We start from the raw sequence: 14,389 nt of genomic DNA, 5'->3' as shown, positions 1-14,389 counted from the left end.
TATGAACTCTATGATACTATAGTATTAATTCTTCTCCACAGACAGCTTTTAGGGAAAAGTATGTAAGTTTCAGCTGACTTCACTGCAGAGACTAGTTTGTTGCCAGGGTAACCCAGGATGTGCAGGAATTGTCAACTTCAGAGAACATCTATTAGAGCAGAGAGTAGACTTATTGCTTTTTTTTGTGTTCCTACACTTTATTTCTGCTAATGTAAAGAGAAAATAGTTTCCTTCATTGTAGTTTGCAGTACTCTCTGCACAGCTAGTACTATTACAGCCAGCCAGTATTGCCTGGTAGATGAGTTGGTGGCTCTATACATGTAATACAGATGGTTAGGGAGTGTAGGAAAAAAAGTGAGCTGTGTGAGGAAGGAACAATACTATAGTATCATACAGTCCATAACAGGAAATGACAACACAGTCAAGTTCACGTTCAATTTTAAAAACTTTATCTGCAACATTTTAATACGTTTATTGCAAAAATGTGAATTAAATCATTATTTTTTCAAATATTGTACTTTTTTTTTTACTATCTTCATTTTCTCTTCAAGTATTTAAGCACTAATGTACTTAGAGTGTATTGAATTGTATATGTTTCTCTGCATGTCTGCTGGATTTTGTTTTTAAATTGTTTCTGGATTATTATTGTACACTACTAAAAGGGTTTACTGCATGAACATTTGCACGCTGTAATCAGTCTTTAGTTTAAATGGTATTCATTTTGCACGCAGGATTACCTGCTTGAATACTTGTGAAATCCCTTTAGTGTTTTACCACAAAGTGGAAAATCAGTAAGAAGTTTAATTCATCCTGCTGTCTGTATACAAATTAAATTATTTTTATATGACAGTGTGGTGGTCTCAATCTAAACATCAAAAGAAGTCATCTTTACATTTCTTACCTTTTACTATTATCTCTTATTAAAGGGACAAGAAACCCCAAAAATGTCATTCATGATTCGGATAGAATATACAATTTTAAACAATTTTCAAATTTACTTGTATTATCAAATATGCTTCATTCTGTTTTTATCCTTTGCTGAAGGTACAGCATTGCACTACTGTCAGCTAGCTGAACACATCTAGTTAGGCGATAACAAGAGACAAATGTGGCAGTACCAGTGTAGCGTCATTTGAGAATCCTTGATCCCGAGAGTTCTGTCTTCTGATGAGTACCAGTTTTCAGGTCCCATAAGTGGATCTATTTCACACTGTTGACGCTTGTATGTTCTGTTATTTAATTATAAAAAGAGGCAATACTAAGGTCAATACCGTGCTCCCATTATTGTTCAATGTATTTATGCTTGTAAGAAGGAATTGCTGCCATGTAATACTGTTTGGGATATTGCCCTTTTTGCCGTGTTTGTACTCTGATTTGTTTCATTGCCTCAATAAAAAATATTTTACAAAAAAAAAAAAAAAAAAAAAAGAAATGTAATAAAGTAGATCTGGAGGATAAAGCAATTATCACCTTAGATGCGGAAAAGGCCTTTGATGCCATTAGTTGGGAACATTTAAGTTTCACGTTAGATCAATTTGGGTTCAAAGGACCTTTCTTATCTTTCATCCAGGCGCTGTATGATAAACCTAGATCGGCATTAATAGTCAATGGAGCATGTACAGAATATTTTCAATTATTTTGTGGTACCTGCCAAGGCTGCCCGCTATCTCCACTCTTGTTCAATCTAAGTATTGAACCGCTTGCAATAGCTTTGTGATATAGAGATTCTAATATCCTTATATGCGGATGACCTTCTTGTTTTCCTCTCTAATACCAGGGAGAATGTACCGATACTACTGAATTTGCTTGAAGTATTCGGCTCATTCTCAGGATATGCAATAAATCAATAAATAAATAAATAAATCCAAAAAAATCAGAAATTTTATGGTTAAATCGGACTATAGATTCATGTGCCGTGATTTCATTTCAAGAAGTTAGAAATATAAAATATTTGGGAATTAGTGTATCAACCTGCCCTGAGCAGTGGTATAGGGCAAATTTCTCAGATGTGATTAATAAAATCAAGGAGGATTTGATAAAGTGGTCATCTTTCCCCCCTATCTCTGGCAGCTAAAATTAATTTAATCAAAATGATTTGTGTTACCTAAATTATTGTATGTGATGCAAAATATACCTCTTTTTCTCCACAAATCCGATATAAAACAGCTTAATGCAGCATTTGTGCGATTTTTATGGGGCAAATCTAAAGCAAAGTTATCCTTAAAAAGACTTAACCAGCCTAAAGAACAGGCGGGGCTTAGTTTTCCCTCGATTGATAGGTATAATCTCGCCTGTCTGGCAAAAATAGTTCCAGACTGGTTGACAGAGAAATAGTTTCTAGCACTCAGGGATATGGAAAATGATTTTTTTAAACCTTATTCTTTAAAGGCATTGGTTCATATGAATCAAAAAGATTGGCCTCCGTTGCTTAAAAAAATTTATACTTTTAAAAATCCAATAATAGCGTGGCAAAGGATATGTCGAGCTCTGAATATTAATTTTCAGTGCTCTAAATTTCTTCCTATACAAAATAACCCTGTATTTCCTTCAGGCTATGAAACGGAAGTCTTTAGAAGGTGGAAATTAAAGGGACTTGAGTTTTTTTCTCAGTGTATACATCTGGATAAAAGTGTTATACATACATTTAGTGTTTTGAAAGAAAAGTATAATCTCCCTAATCGTGACTTATTCGGATATTTTCAAGTCAGACACTTTCTGAACACATATCAATTGAAAGACTTTAATAGAAATTGGGAAAGAGTTTATATGGGCTTAAACATGTTTCAAAAGGGTAAAGTTTCTATATCTCAATGGTATAATCTTTTATTGGTTAAAGATGGACTGCTGGCCATGGAACGTCTGCGAGAAAAATGGTCGGTGGATATCCCTGCTATAGAGTTTAAGACAATTGAAAAGAGTATTGCTAGAGTATGGGCTGCGACTCCGCAATTATCTTGGCGTGAATCCTCTTATTAAGTTAATTAATAGAGTTTATATCACTCCAGAGGATCTAGGAAAATGGAATAGAGCACAAACTTATGAATGTGCACGTTGTAGGTGGCCTAATGCCAATCTGATCCATTGTATATGGGATTGCCCAAAGTAAATCAATTCTGGGGTAAAGTATCTTATTGGCTGTCTAGAATTTTAAAATATGATGTGGTCTTGAATAAATCGGAGATTGTTTTTCTGAAAAAATACAAGGATAGGGAAGAGAATAGGATCTTTATCAATTTCATAATACTCTATGCAAGAAACATTATATTTTCCTCATGGAAGTCTAACAAAAAACCCTCCCTATCCATGCTTCTTAATAAGTTAGACGCTAAATTAATTCTGGAACAATATGAAACCTCAATAAATTCTGAAAGTGAAATAGTCACCTTTTTTAGAAAATGGAGTAATGATATATTTTCAAATCCCATAGAGTTACAAATAAGACTTTTTGCCCCATTTAAAAACTCTGAATGGATTCAAAATGCAGTTTTAAGGGGATAAATTAGAAGGGAGATATTGGTTTAATATATGTAACCTTTCGATGGGGGGGCATATGTAGGGCTCTTTCTCTTATTATTTTTTTTTCCCCTCTGTTTTTTCTTTCCCTTTCTTGATGCGTTTCTTTATGGTGACTTGTCAGGGTCTATGTAGTCAGTGCGTATTAATATTCTTTATGTACTCATAAATATACATGTATTCTTTGATGTTTAATTATTACAGTGACCCTTTTATGTTGAATGTATAAAACAATAAATATATTTATTTTTTTAAAAACAAGAGACAAATGTGTGCAGGCACCAATCACCAGCTAACTCCCACTATTGTAGCATATATGCATATTCATTTTAAAAAATAGATACCAAAAGAACAAAGCACATTTTTGAAAATAGAAGTGATTTTAAAAGTCTCTTAAAATGGTATGCTCTCTAATTCTTGTAAGATTAATTTTGACCTTCCTATCCCTTTAAGTGTTTTTTAATTTCCTACAGTAATTTATTTGACATATCATTTCATCACACTAAGGGGCCGAATTATCAAGCTATGAACAGAGCCTGATGCCCCTTCAGGCTCGCCGGAAACAGAAAATATGAAGCAGCAGTCTAAAGACCGCTGCTCCATAACTTGTCCACCTGCTCTGAGGCGACGGACAGAAATCAATCCGATCGAATCCGATCGGGTTGATTGACACCCCCTGCTAGCGGCCAATTGGCAGCGAATCTGCAAGGGGCAGTATTGCACAAGCAGTTCTGGTGAACTGCTTGTGCAATGATAAATTGGCATTTATCGATGTGCAGCGGACATGATATGCTACATTGTATCATGTCCGCTCACACTATGATAAATATACCCCATGTAGCAGATTCAAGTCCTAATTTCCAACATCCATTCAAAACCTTTTTAAGATTTAAATAGTATTGTTCTGAAAAATAATGCATAACTTAGAAACTCCCTGGGGATAATTGTGGTTCTGTATAATGTTTTTTTTTCTACTCAGCCTGGCACTATGGAACAATTTATATCTTTCTTTTTTTTGCAAAGCCCTTATTGTTTACCTGTGTCTACCTACTGTAAATGCCTTTTAGCCCTGTTAAAATATTTATAGTTTTCCCAGAATGTTACTTTTCAATCTTGATAAATACTAATTTTAGTCTTATTTGAAGACTCTCGTTCTTCCCTACCCCCCCCCAAAAAAAATCTCTTTTGACTTGCCTGAAAAATTGTGAATTCATCTTTGCCCATGAATAATCTAATAAGTAGTGCATAAAATAGTAATTTGTTGACACTCTCTTGGGCTATATCAAAATGATGATACAGTCAAGAAGCTATAATTATAATAAGCATATCTCTGCCCTAGTTTGGTTAATATTGGAAATTAATGATAACATAATATGTTGCCTTAAGTACTGCTATTCAATTAAAATTGTTCATTATGTCATAAAGTTCTCTGTCACAAAGTTATTTTTTTAATTGTATGTGAACATTTTAAATAAAACGTTTTTATTCAGTAATAATTCTAGCCATTACTGTGGATCAGAAAATTTTAAGAGGAAAAATATTCATCTTTTCATAGCATGATTTTGCTGTGATTTTCATTGATGATCATACATTTAATTGTGATTAAATAATTATATATTTTTTTCAAATTTTCAATCACTTTGGACATTGTGGTGTTAAGAAGTCCTTACCTCTCACCTTTAATTTATTGAATAATGGTTGAAGATAATACACTCTGATATTAATTAAAATAATATCTATTTTTGGCGGGAGGGGCAATGGAGAATGAAGATCTTCAATTAACATTTTTGGAGCCCTGTTTATTTTTGAAAGTGTACATATATGTAACTTTAAAGACATCAAAAGTCCAGAAGAGGTCTTTCTGACAATGCAAACAAAGGTAAAAGGGATTTTTTTTATTTTGGGGTCATATGGACCCAATAATACAATCATGGGAGCGAGTAGTAGATTTTTTAATAAAATATTCTGATATAGTCTACTCTAGAATCATATTCAGAAGGTTCAGTGTGGATATGCTTATTGGAACACAATATCATGGGACTATAATGTTATTACCCTCATCCTTTTAATTATTATTTTTGTGCAAATGTATTCCTAGTGTTTTATGTGTCCTCATTAAAGTTCAGAGTAAAAGATGACACAACTTTTTTTAAGATTTTAAAATCTCTTACTGAAATTAACAGTTATCTGGTTATTACTCTCTGTCTTTCACTTAATCAGACACAACTCTGCAGAACCCTGTTCCTGAGAGCAGTGAAATATAAAATCACACTTTAAACCAGTCATTAAGTACTAATCACCAGAGTTTAACAAGGAATTTTTTAACCAGGAAAGGCAATGGTACTAATCATCAAACAGCTAGATAAAAGACAGTGTAAGTCATGAATTAATAAGAAATATTTTGATAAATGTGTCACTGATTTTGTACTTCCCTACAGATTGTTATATATAGTATTTTCTATAAGGCCAACTATTAGCTAATGTTATACATTTCTACTGCTTTATCAAAAGAGCGTTACAAAAACTGTATGTGCAAATTACCTTGCAGCATTATATGTGCACAGCATATGTGATAATAATATTAATTATAACATATAAAAGATAAATTTAAAAAAAACAGACGAAAGGAAAGATTCAGAAATGTACAAATATACAAGTATTAAAAAATAAATATGTGGGACAGAGATGCGCTTTGAGGAAAATAGCAAAACATTTTTATTGCTCTCAGATTTAGGTATTGCTTTTGCTATAGGGTTTATTATTTTTCTTAGATTTACTGTTCTCTGTGAAAACATCTGTAAATATTTTTATAGTCTTGATAAACAGAAGGTAAGCAGAAAAAAACTAAAAAAGGTTAAACATTCTCATATTTCTCATCTTAATGCTTATCATGTTTCATTCACATTCAGTATGACTTGCACATTAGTTTTCTGAGCATTACCCATAATAAAATGTGTTTAATATAGTGGGTGACAAATTTAAATTCTACATAATGATCTATTTTTTCTACAGGTAATATGTTTCCAAATGCAAACATTTATTATCAATAAATAGCACAAGGGGTAAACTAACATTAGTAAAATGAATTACTTTAATTCACTAGACCCTTTAATTAAAGCATTAGTGCCCCTATATTTAGCCCCTTAGCAGGACAAAGTTGGTGATTGGTGGCAACATATAACATGGGATTGTCGGTTCATAAAAAACACAAATGCAAAAATAAAATAGTAAGAATTTCACATTCTATTTTAGCACTAAAGTGTTTCTTTAAAGGGACATCCAACTCACATTTTTTCCTTTCATGATTCAGATAGAGCATGTAATTTTAAACAACTTTCCAATTTACTTCCATTTTTTAATTTGTTTTGTTTTCTTAGTATCCTTTGTTGCATACCTAGGTAGGCCCAGGAGCTGCTGATTGGTGGCTGCACATATATGCATCATGTTATTGGCTCAGCCGTCTGCATTGGGGTTTCATTAACAAATGATACTAAGAGAATGAAGCAAATTAGATAATAGAAGTAAATTGGAAAAAAAAATTAAAATTGTATGCTCTATTTGAATCCTGAAAGAATAATGTTGGGTATAATGTTCCTTTAAGTTTTTACCCTAATTAACAAGGCTCATTTGTTTATACAATTGGGAAAAAGTTAATGCTGCTGCTATTTTAATTAATTGTAGATATGCTTAATTAGGTTAAGGTGATTAATGATTAGGAATCCAATACAAAGGGAGTTAAAAGAAATGCATAATAAATTCAATGTAGGTAATGTATACAAACTCTTTAGAGAATATTAAGAAAACTCAGAATAAGAATTAAAAATATGTTAATGATCCAGTACAATATACTGTACATTATATATATTTTTTTAGTTTTTCTTTCAAAGAAATTTCAAGAACAAGTCCTGTGTTAGGGCTTCCAAACTATAATTTGTTTGGTAAGGTTAAATTGAAAAATATGTTGTTGTTTTTTGTGTGTGTAATGTTAAAGGGAGATCTTCAAGAGGTGAATGAATGTGAGTAAGACCTACTTACATTTTCTTGGCAGGTTGCAAACGCGATAAAACATTTTTGCGCACACATGTATAGTGGTAAAAATAATTATATTCAAATATGAAATACACTTCTGAGCTTTCACAATATTCATTGATAGTATTGATTACTCTAGAGCGATACTGGCCGTGCTAACCCTTCTCTGGTAAGTAGGATTTATCATAGACTTGTAATATCAAGTTGCGTACAAATGTTAGAGCGGTCTGGTGAAATTGCTTATCGTGACCTGTGCTATCATTAGCGTGCTACTTGTAATCTGGCCCATGTTTACTTATGCATATTGAAAAAAACTTTGTAATGACTGAGCTTTCATTTTACATTTTGTTTGCTTTTATGGTAATTTACCTCTGAAAATTGTGTTTTCCCTCTGCTGTCATGGAGACTAGACATGTGCATCATACAAAATTTTGGTTCAGACGAATCGTACATTTCAAAATTTTAAACCCTTTTGGGTCGTCTGACTTTCGTTAAATATTTCATTTTCATTTTTTAACAAATATTGGTTTGTTAAGGAAATTAATTCAAACAAATCAAATAACTTTAAAACAATAATAAAAAAACAACCTACATTATTTAATCCCTTAACCGCCACATCTAATGGAGACTATGATGCATCCTGCAGGATTTAGAACTCTGTCTCTGCAGAATCATAAATAGTGATGGAATCATATCTGGCCTCAATTGGCCACAACAAATGAGAAAAGATAAACTGAGGCTTTTCAAGGAATATAGTCCTGAAAAAAAAAAGTGCTTCTGAAATGACAGGACAGTTATAAATCTTTAATATGGTATCATTACATACTTAGATTCATTTTAACTAAGTGTTTACCCAGCTTAGTTGCCCATATACCCTATGTTTTTAAAATGGTTGAAATTAAAAATGTATGATTATGGGTTTTCAGATAATATATATACATTTGTTATTTATTTTGCACCCTTTTCTATGAATTTAACTCTGAAAATTGTCTGCTTTCCAATTCTTTAAATTTGAAGTGCACACTCCAGACTTCACAAGCCTAACCCTGCAATATATTTATCCCTAACTCGCCTCAGAAGAGGCAATCTGATAAGGAACTGCAAAACAATACATGTTGTGATAACAGAATGACAGTGTGTGGGGGGTGCTTGTCTATGTTAGTAACAAGTCTTAATAGGCTCCTTCAAATACATCAAGTGGTGGTATTAATGCATTAAAAATGTTCAAATTCGCTTGTATGTTAAATTATTTGAAGATTGCAGAAAAGTTTTGTCATTTTTAAGTTCCTTTAAACTTTTATAACAATTTAATTTTTGTATCACCCCAGAAAAGTTTTTTTTAGCATTAAGCTTCAATGGAAAAAAAACCCTTCTTAAAGGGACATGACACCCATATTTTTTATTTCATGATTTAGAAAGAGAATGCATTTTTAAACATCTTTCTAATTTACGTCTATTATGTAATTTGTGTTATTCTCTTGATATTCTTTGCAGGAAAGCATATCTAGATATGCTCAGTAGCTGCTGATTGGTTGCTGCACCTAGAAGCCTCATGTGATTGGATCACCCAATTGCTTTTTCTTTAAATAAGGATATCTAAAAAATGAAGCTAAATAAATAATAGAAGTAAATTGTAATGTTGTTTAAATTTGTATGTTCTATCTGAATCATGAAAGAAAGATTTTGGGTTTAGTAGCCCTTTAAATATAGCTGGATCACTCTGATTGGCTACAGCATTTCCTATGGTATGTCAGAGGTTACACTATGTGATAACATTAAGTCAACAATTGTCAAGTCTGTATACAAAGGAGTATTAAAGCACTGGGTATATTTATTTTTATTTTTTTAGATTAATTTTTAATATTAGCAGAACACTAAGTGAATTTTTAAGGGTTTTTAGAGAAAGAATAATCTGATCTGCTGCTGCTGTAGAGCATTTTTCTTTTCTTTCATATCCTTTATTTTGTGTGTGCCTACTGTTTAGCTTTCATGACTACAATATTATTAAAAATATGTTTCTTTACGTTACCTCTTGTCCATTAGCATGACCTACATAAGCTGATACAATTTTCCAATTAAAGTAAGAGCTGTTTATGATTTAAAACATGTTTTATTAAAATATAGTTTTATTAAATGTGCATTTAAGTTCATGATATCGAAAAACATGAAATATTTATATGCTATTCCAGTGTTGCTCCATTAGCTGATGACATTTATGCAATAACTGAAACATAAATGCTCCCCATATAGTTCTTATCGGTTCATGCCTTTTTAACTTTTTGACATGCTTTATTTAGCAAAGTATGCCACGGTTCATTTTAACTTATGATGGGAAGTTCATGTCAAGATGCAGACAGTAAATATATACAAGATATATTTAAAATGCATAGTATTGCATTTCAAAAAACATTACAAGTGTTTGTACTTCATACTTCAGTTTGAAAAGCTGCTGCTGTAATGTAATTGTCTATTAGACCTAATGTTACATCATCAGTAAGTGGCATGCTGCAATATGTAAATATGGGGCATTTATTAAGCTTTGGATAGACAATGTTCCCAGCAAGGGAACCTGTACTCAAGGGTTCAGGTGAGCAAGCAGCATTCATAGCCCACACTGAAGATTACACAACCAAAATACTTATGCAGCCCCACCCACAACCAATCACACAACATGTAAAAATGTCACGGTGTCCAGGAATTGCCCCAGCTCCACCCAGAGCACATTGAACTTTACGCTCTACTTCTTAGCACTTTGCAAGAGCACAAGTGTCAGAAGAAAAAAAGGCAAACAGTTAAATGCTTACAAAAATAAGTAATATATATCCTATTTCCAATAACACTGCTAAAGACCCACTAAAATGATACCTGCCAGTCCTATCTTTTAGTATGCATATAATTATGTAAAGCCATGTTTGCTTAGAAATATATGAGCTAGTTTTACTGAATATCAATATACAATCACATAAGAATGGAGAAATTGTATAATCCATTCAACTGTTGGTAGATCTTGTGGAATGTTTCATTAAGTCAAGGAATATAATAAGTGGTAAATATACTGATATCCATCCTACTTGCTCCCAGAGAGGGCTGGGATGTGTTTATTAGCAGTGTATTTGAGCCCTTTCTTGGAGCCTTTAAATTATCTGAATGTCTATGTTCAAATTTTGCCATTCAGAATAGTAAGTACTAAATAACGGTTATGGAGCCCTTCCAGTGCCTTTCATTTCAAGGCACATTAACAATAAACACATCTTGCAATTATATATATATAAAAAAATGGATGTTCCATGCTCCTTTGTGAAAAATTATTTAACCTGGATTTTTTTTTTTAATATGCTTCAATTACTTATATCAGATCTTGATTTGCTGCATTTTAAAGAAAACCTAAGTTACAGAATTTGCTTTTTGCCCCCTTAAGGAAGCAAGGAACAAGCATAAAATCAAGAGATGTTTAACCCCTTAGTGACCAGACCATTTTTCAATTTTCTTACCGTTTGGGACCAGGGTTATTTTTACATTTCTGCAGTGTTTGTGTTTAGCTGTAATTTTCCTCTTACTCATTTACTGTACCCACACATATTATATAACGTCTTTCTCACCATTAAATGGACTTTCTAAAGATACCATTATTTTCATCATATCTTATAATTTACTATAACATTTTTTATAAAATATGATGAAAAAATGGAAAAAACACACTTTTTCTAACTTTAATCCCCAAAATCTGTTAAACATCTACAGCCACCAAAAAACACATATGCTAAATAGTTTCTAAATTTTGTCCTGAGTTTAGAAATAGCCAATGTTTACATGTTCTTTGCTTTTTTTTTGCAAGTTAATGGGCAATAAGTACAAGTAGCACTTTGCTATTTACAAACCTTTTTTTTTTTTTCAAAATTAGCAATAGTTACATTGTAACACTGATATCTGTCAGGAATCCCTGAATAACCTTTCACATATATATATTTTGTTTTAGTAAACAACGCAAAGTATTGATCTAGGCCCATTTTGGTATATTTCATGCCACCATTTCACCGCCAAATGCAATCAAATAAAAAAAAACGTTCACTTTTTCACGTTTTCACAATTTTTAGGTTTCTCACTGAAATTATTTACAAACAGCTGGTGTAATTATGGTTGTAAATGCTTCTCTGGGATACCCTTTGTTAATAATTAGAAGGCCGCTAAATGCCGCTGCATACCACAGTTGTATTATGACCAGCAGTGAAGGGGTTAATTAGGTAGCTTGTAATCTCACCCCTGATCCCTCCCTGACCCCTCTCAAAAACCTCTCTTCGCTCCCCCACCCCACAATTGCCACTGCCATCTTAAGTACTGGCAGAAAGTCTGCCAGTACTAAAATAAAAGGCATTATTTTCTTTTTTTTCCCTTTAAATATATATTCTAGAGTGTAGGATCCCCCCTTAGCCCCCAACCTCCCTGATCCCTCCCAACAGCTCTCTAACCCTCCCCCCCTCTATTTGCAGCCATCTTGGGTACTGGCAGACTTTTTGAGGATTTTTTATTTATTTAAAAATGCCCTAAAATATCTTGTTACTGTCAGGCCCCTCAATACCCTACCCCCTCCGAGATCACTTTCACAACATTTATCCCCCCCTCTCCCTCCTTCCCTTTAACAATTTTGTTCCATAGTGTAGCGGCTCCCTCCTGTCTCTCGTGCACGCTCCGGTCTCCCGTGCACGCTCCCGCCTCTCCCATCCGCCCGGCACCGGATATCCTCCAGCGATGGGCCGCCCGCCTCCCTGCTATGGCTCTTACCCACCAATGATTGGCACCATTGCTGGCCGATGCAGAGATGGCCACAAAGTGTCTCTCTCTGCATTGGGGGTAAAAAAAGTATATTGCAGGATGTCTCAATATCGAGGCATCACTGCAATACCCTGAAAGTTATCACGATCGCTTCCAGCACTTGAAACCCCAGAGGACGTGCCTTGCATGTCCTTGGTCATTAACTGACACCCAATATAGGACATGCCTGGCACATCCTCGGTCATTAAGGGGTTAAAGGGACAGGAAACCCCAACATTTTATTTCATGATTCAGATAGAGCATACAATTTTAAACAACTTTACAATTTACTTCTTATATCAAATTTGCTTCATTATCTTGTTATCCTTTGCTGAAGGAACAGGATTGCACTACTTGCAGTTTGCTGAACACATCTAGTTAGCCAATCACAAGAGAAAAATGTGTGCAGGTACCAATCAGCAGCTAGTTTACACTGGAGCAAATGTTTACTCTTAGTGCTAATTTCAGTGGTCTAACTCATGTGGCACCTAATGAAAAGTAGCTTGAAGTTCTTAAAGGGATATGAAACTCAAAAAATTTCTTTTAGCGTTCATACAGAGCATACAATTTAAAACAAGTTTCTTTTTTACTTCTATTATTAAATTTGCTTTGTTCCCATGGTATTTTTCTGTTAAAGGGATACCTAGGTAGATCTCTGGAGCACTTCATGGCAGGAAATAGTGCTGCCACCTAGTGCTCTTGCAAATAAATAACATTCCTGCAATACTGCTGCCATATAGTGCTTCAGACATGGGCAGGCTCCTGAGCGTACATCCCTGCTTTTCAACAAAAAATACCAAGAGAATGAAGAAAAAATGATTATAGAAGTAAATTAGTAAGTTGTTTATAATCGCATGCTCTATCTAAATCCTAAAAGAAAATATTTGGGCTTCATATCCCTTTCAGCACTGTATTTTGAAGCACCTTTAACCCCTTAACGACCAAGGACGTGCAGGGTACGTCCTCTAAAGAATGTCAGTTAACGACCAAGGACGTACCCTGCACGTCCTCGGTGTGGAAAGCAGCTGGAAGCGATCCTGTTCACTTCCAGCTGCTTTCCGGTTATTGCAGTGATGCCTCGATATGGAGGCATCCTGCAATAACCCTGCATGGCCATCCGATGCAGAGAGAGCCACTCTGTGGCCTCTCTGCACCGGACATCGATGGCCGGTATCGTTGGTGGGTGGGAGCCGACATGGGAGGCGGGTGGTTGGCCATCGATGGGCCATGTAATGTGGAGGGGGGCGGGATCGGGATCGACGGGGGTGCGTGCAGGAGCGCGCACATGCACAGGGGTGGCAGGCGCGTGCACGGGGTGGGAGCAGGTGGGAACTGCTACACTACAGAAAAATAAAAAAGGAGATCGAAGTTGGAGAAAGGGATCTAAGGGATCTGGAGGGGTGGGGGGTTGATCTTTAGGGGGGGAAGCTACACTACACTACAGAAAATAAATGAAAAAAGGCACATTTGTTTTCTAAACTGGGTACTGGCAGACAGCTGCCAGTACCCAAGATGGCGCCCATTAAGGTAGAGGGGGGGGTTAGAGAGCTGTTTGGTGGGGGATCAGTGAGGTTGGGGGCTAAGGGGGATCCTACACAGCAGCATATGTAAATATGCTAAAATAAAAACACACAAAAACACAAATATACCTTTTTTTTTAGTACTGGCAGACTTTCTGCCAGTACTTAAGATGGCAGTGGCAATTGTGGGGTGGGGGAGCGAAGAGAGCTTTTTGAGAGGGGTCAGGGAGGGATCAGGGGTGAGATTACAAGATGGTGGGGATAATTGTGGTGTGGGGGAGGGAAGAGAGCTGTTTGGGAGGGATCAGGGGGTCTGATGTTTCAGGTGGGAGGCTGATCTCTACCCTAAAGCTAAAATTAACCCTGCAAGATCCCTACAAGCTACCTAATTAACCCCTTCACTGCTATCCATAATACACGTGTGATGCGCAGCAGCATTTAGCGGACTTCTAATTGCCAAAAAGCAACGCCAAAGCCATATATATGTCTGCTATTTCTGAACAAAGGAGATCCCAGAG

The sequence above is a fragment of the Bombina bombina genome, chromosome 3, assembly GCF_027579735.1.
Source record: "Bombina bombina isolate aBomBom1 chromosome 3, aBomBom1.pri, whole genome shotgun sequence".
In the NCBI taxonomy this organism is placed as follows: domain Eukaryota; kingdom Metazoa; phylum Chordata; class Amphibia; order Anura; family Bombinatoridae; genus Bombina; species Bombina bombina.
The sequence above is the reverse complement of the archived record's forward strand: the minus strand, read 5'-3'. Positions refer to the sequence as shown.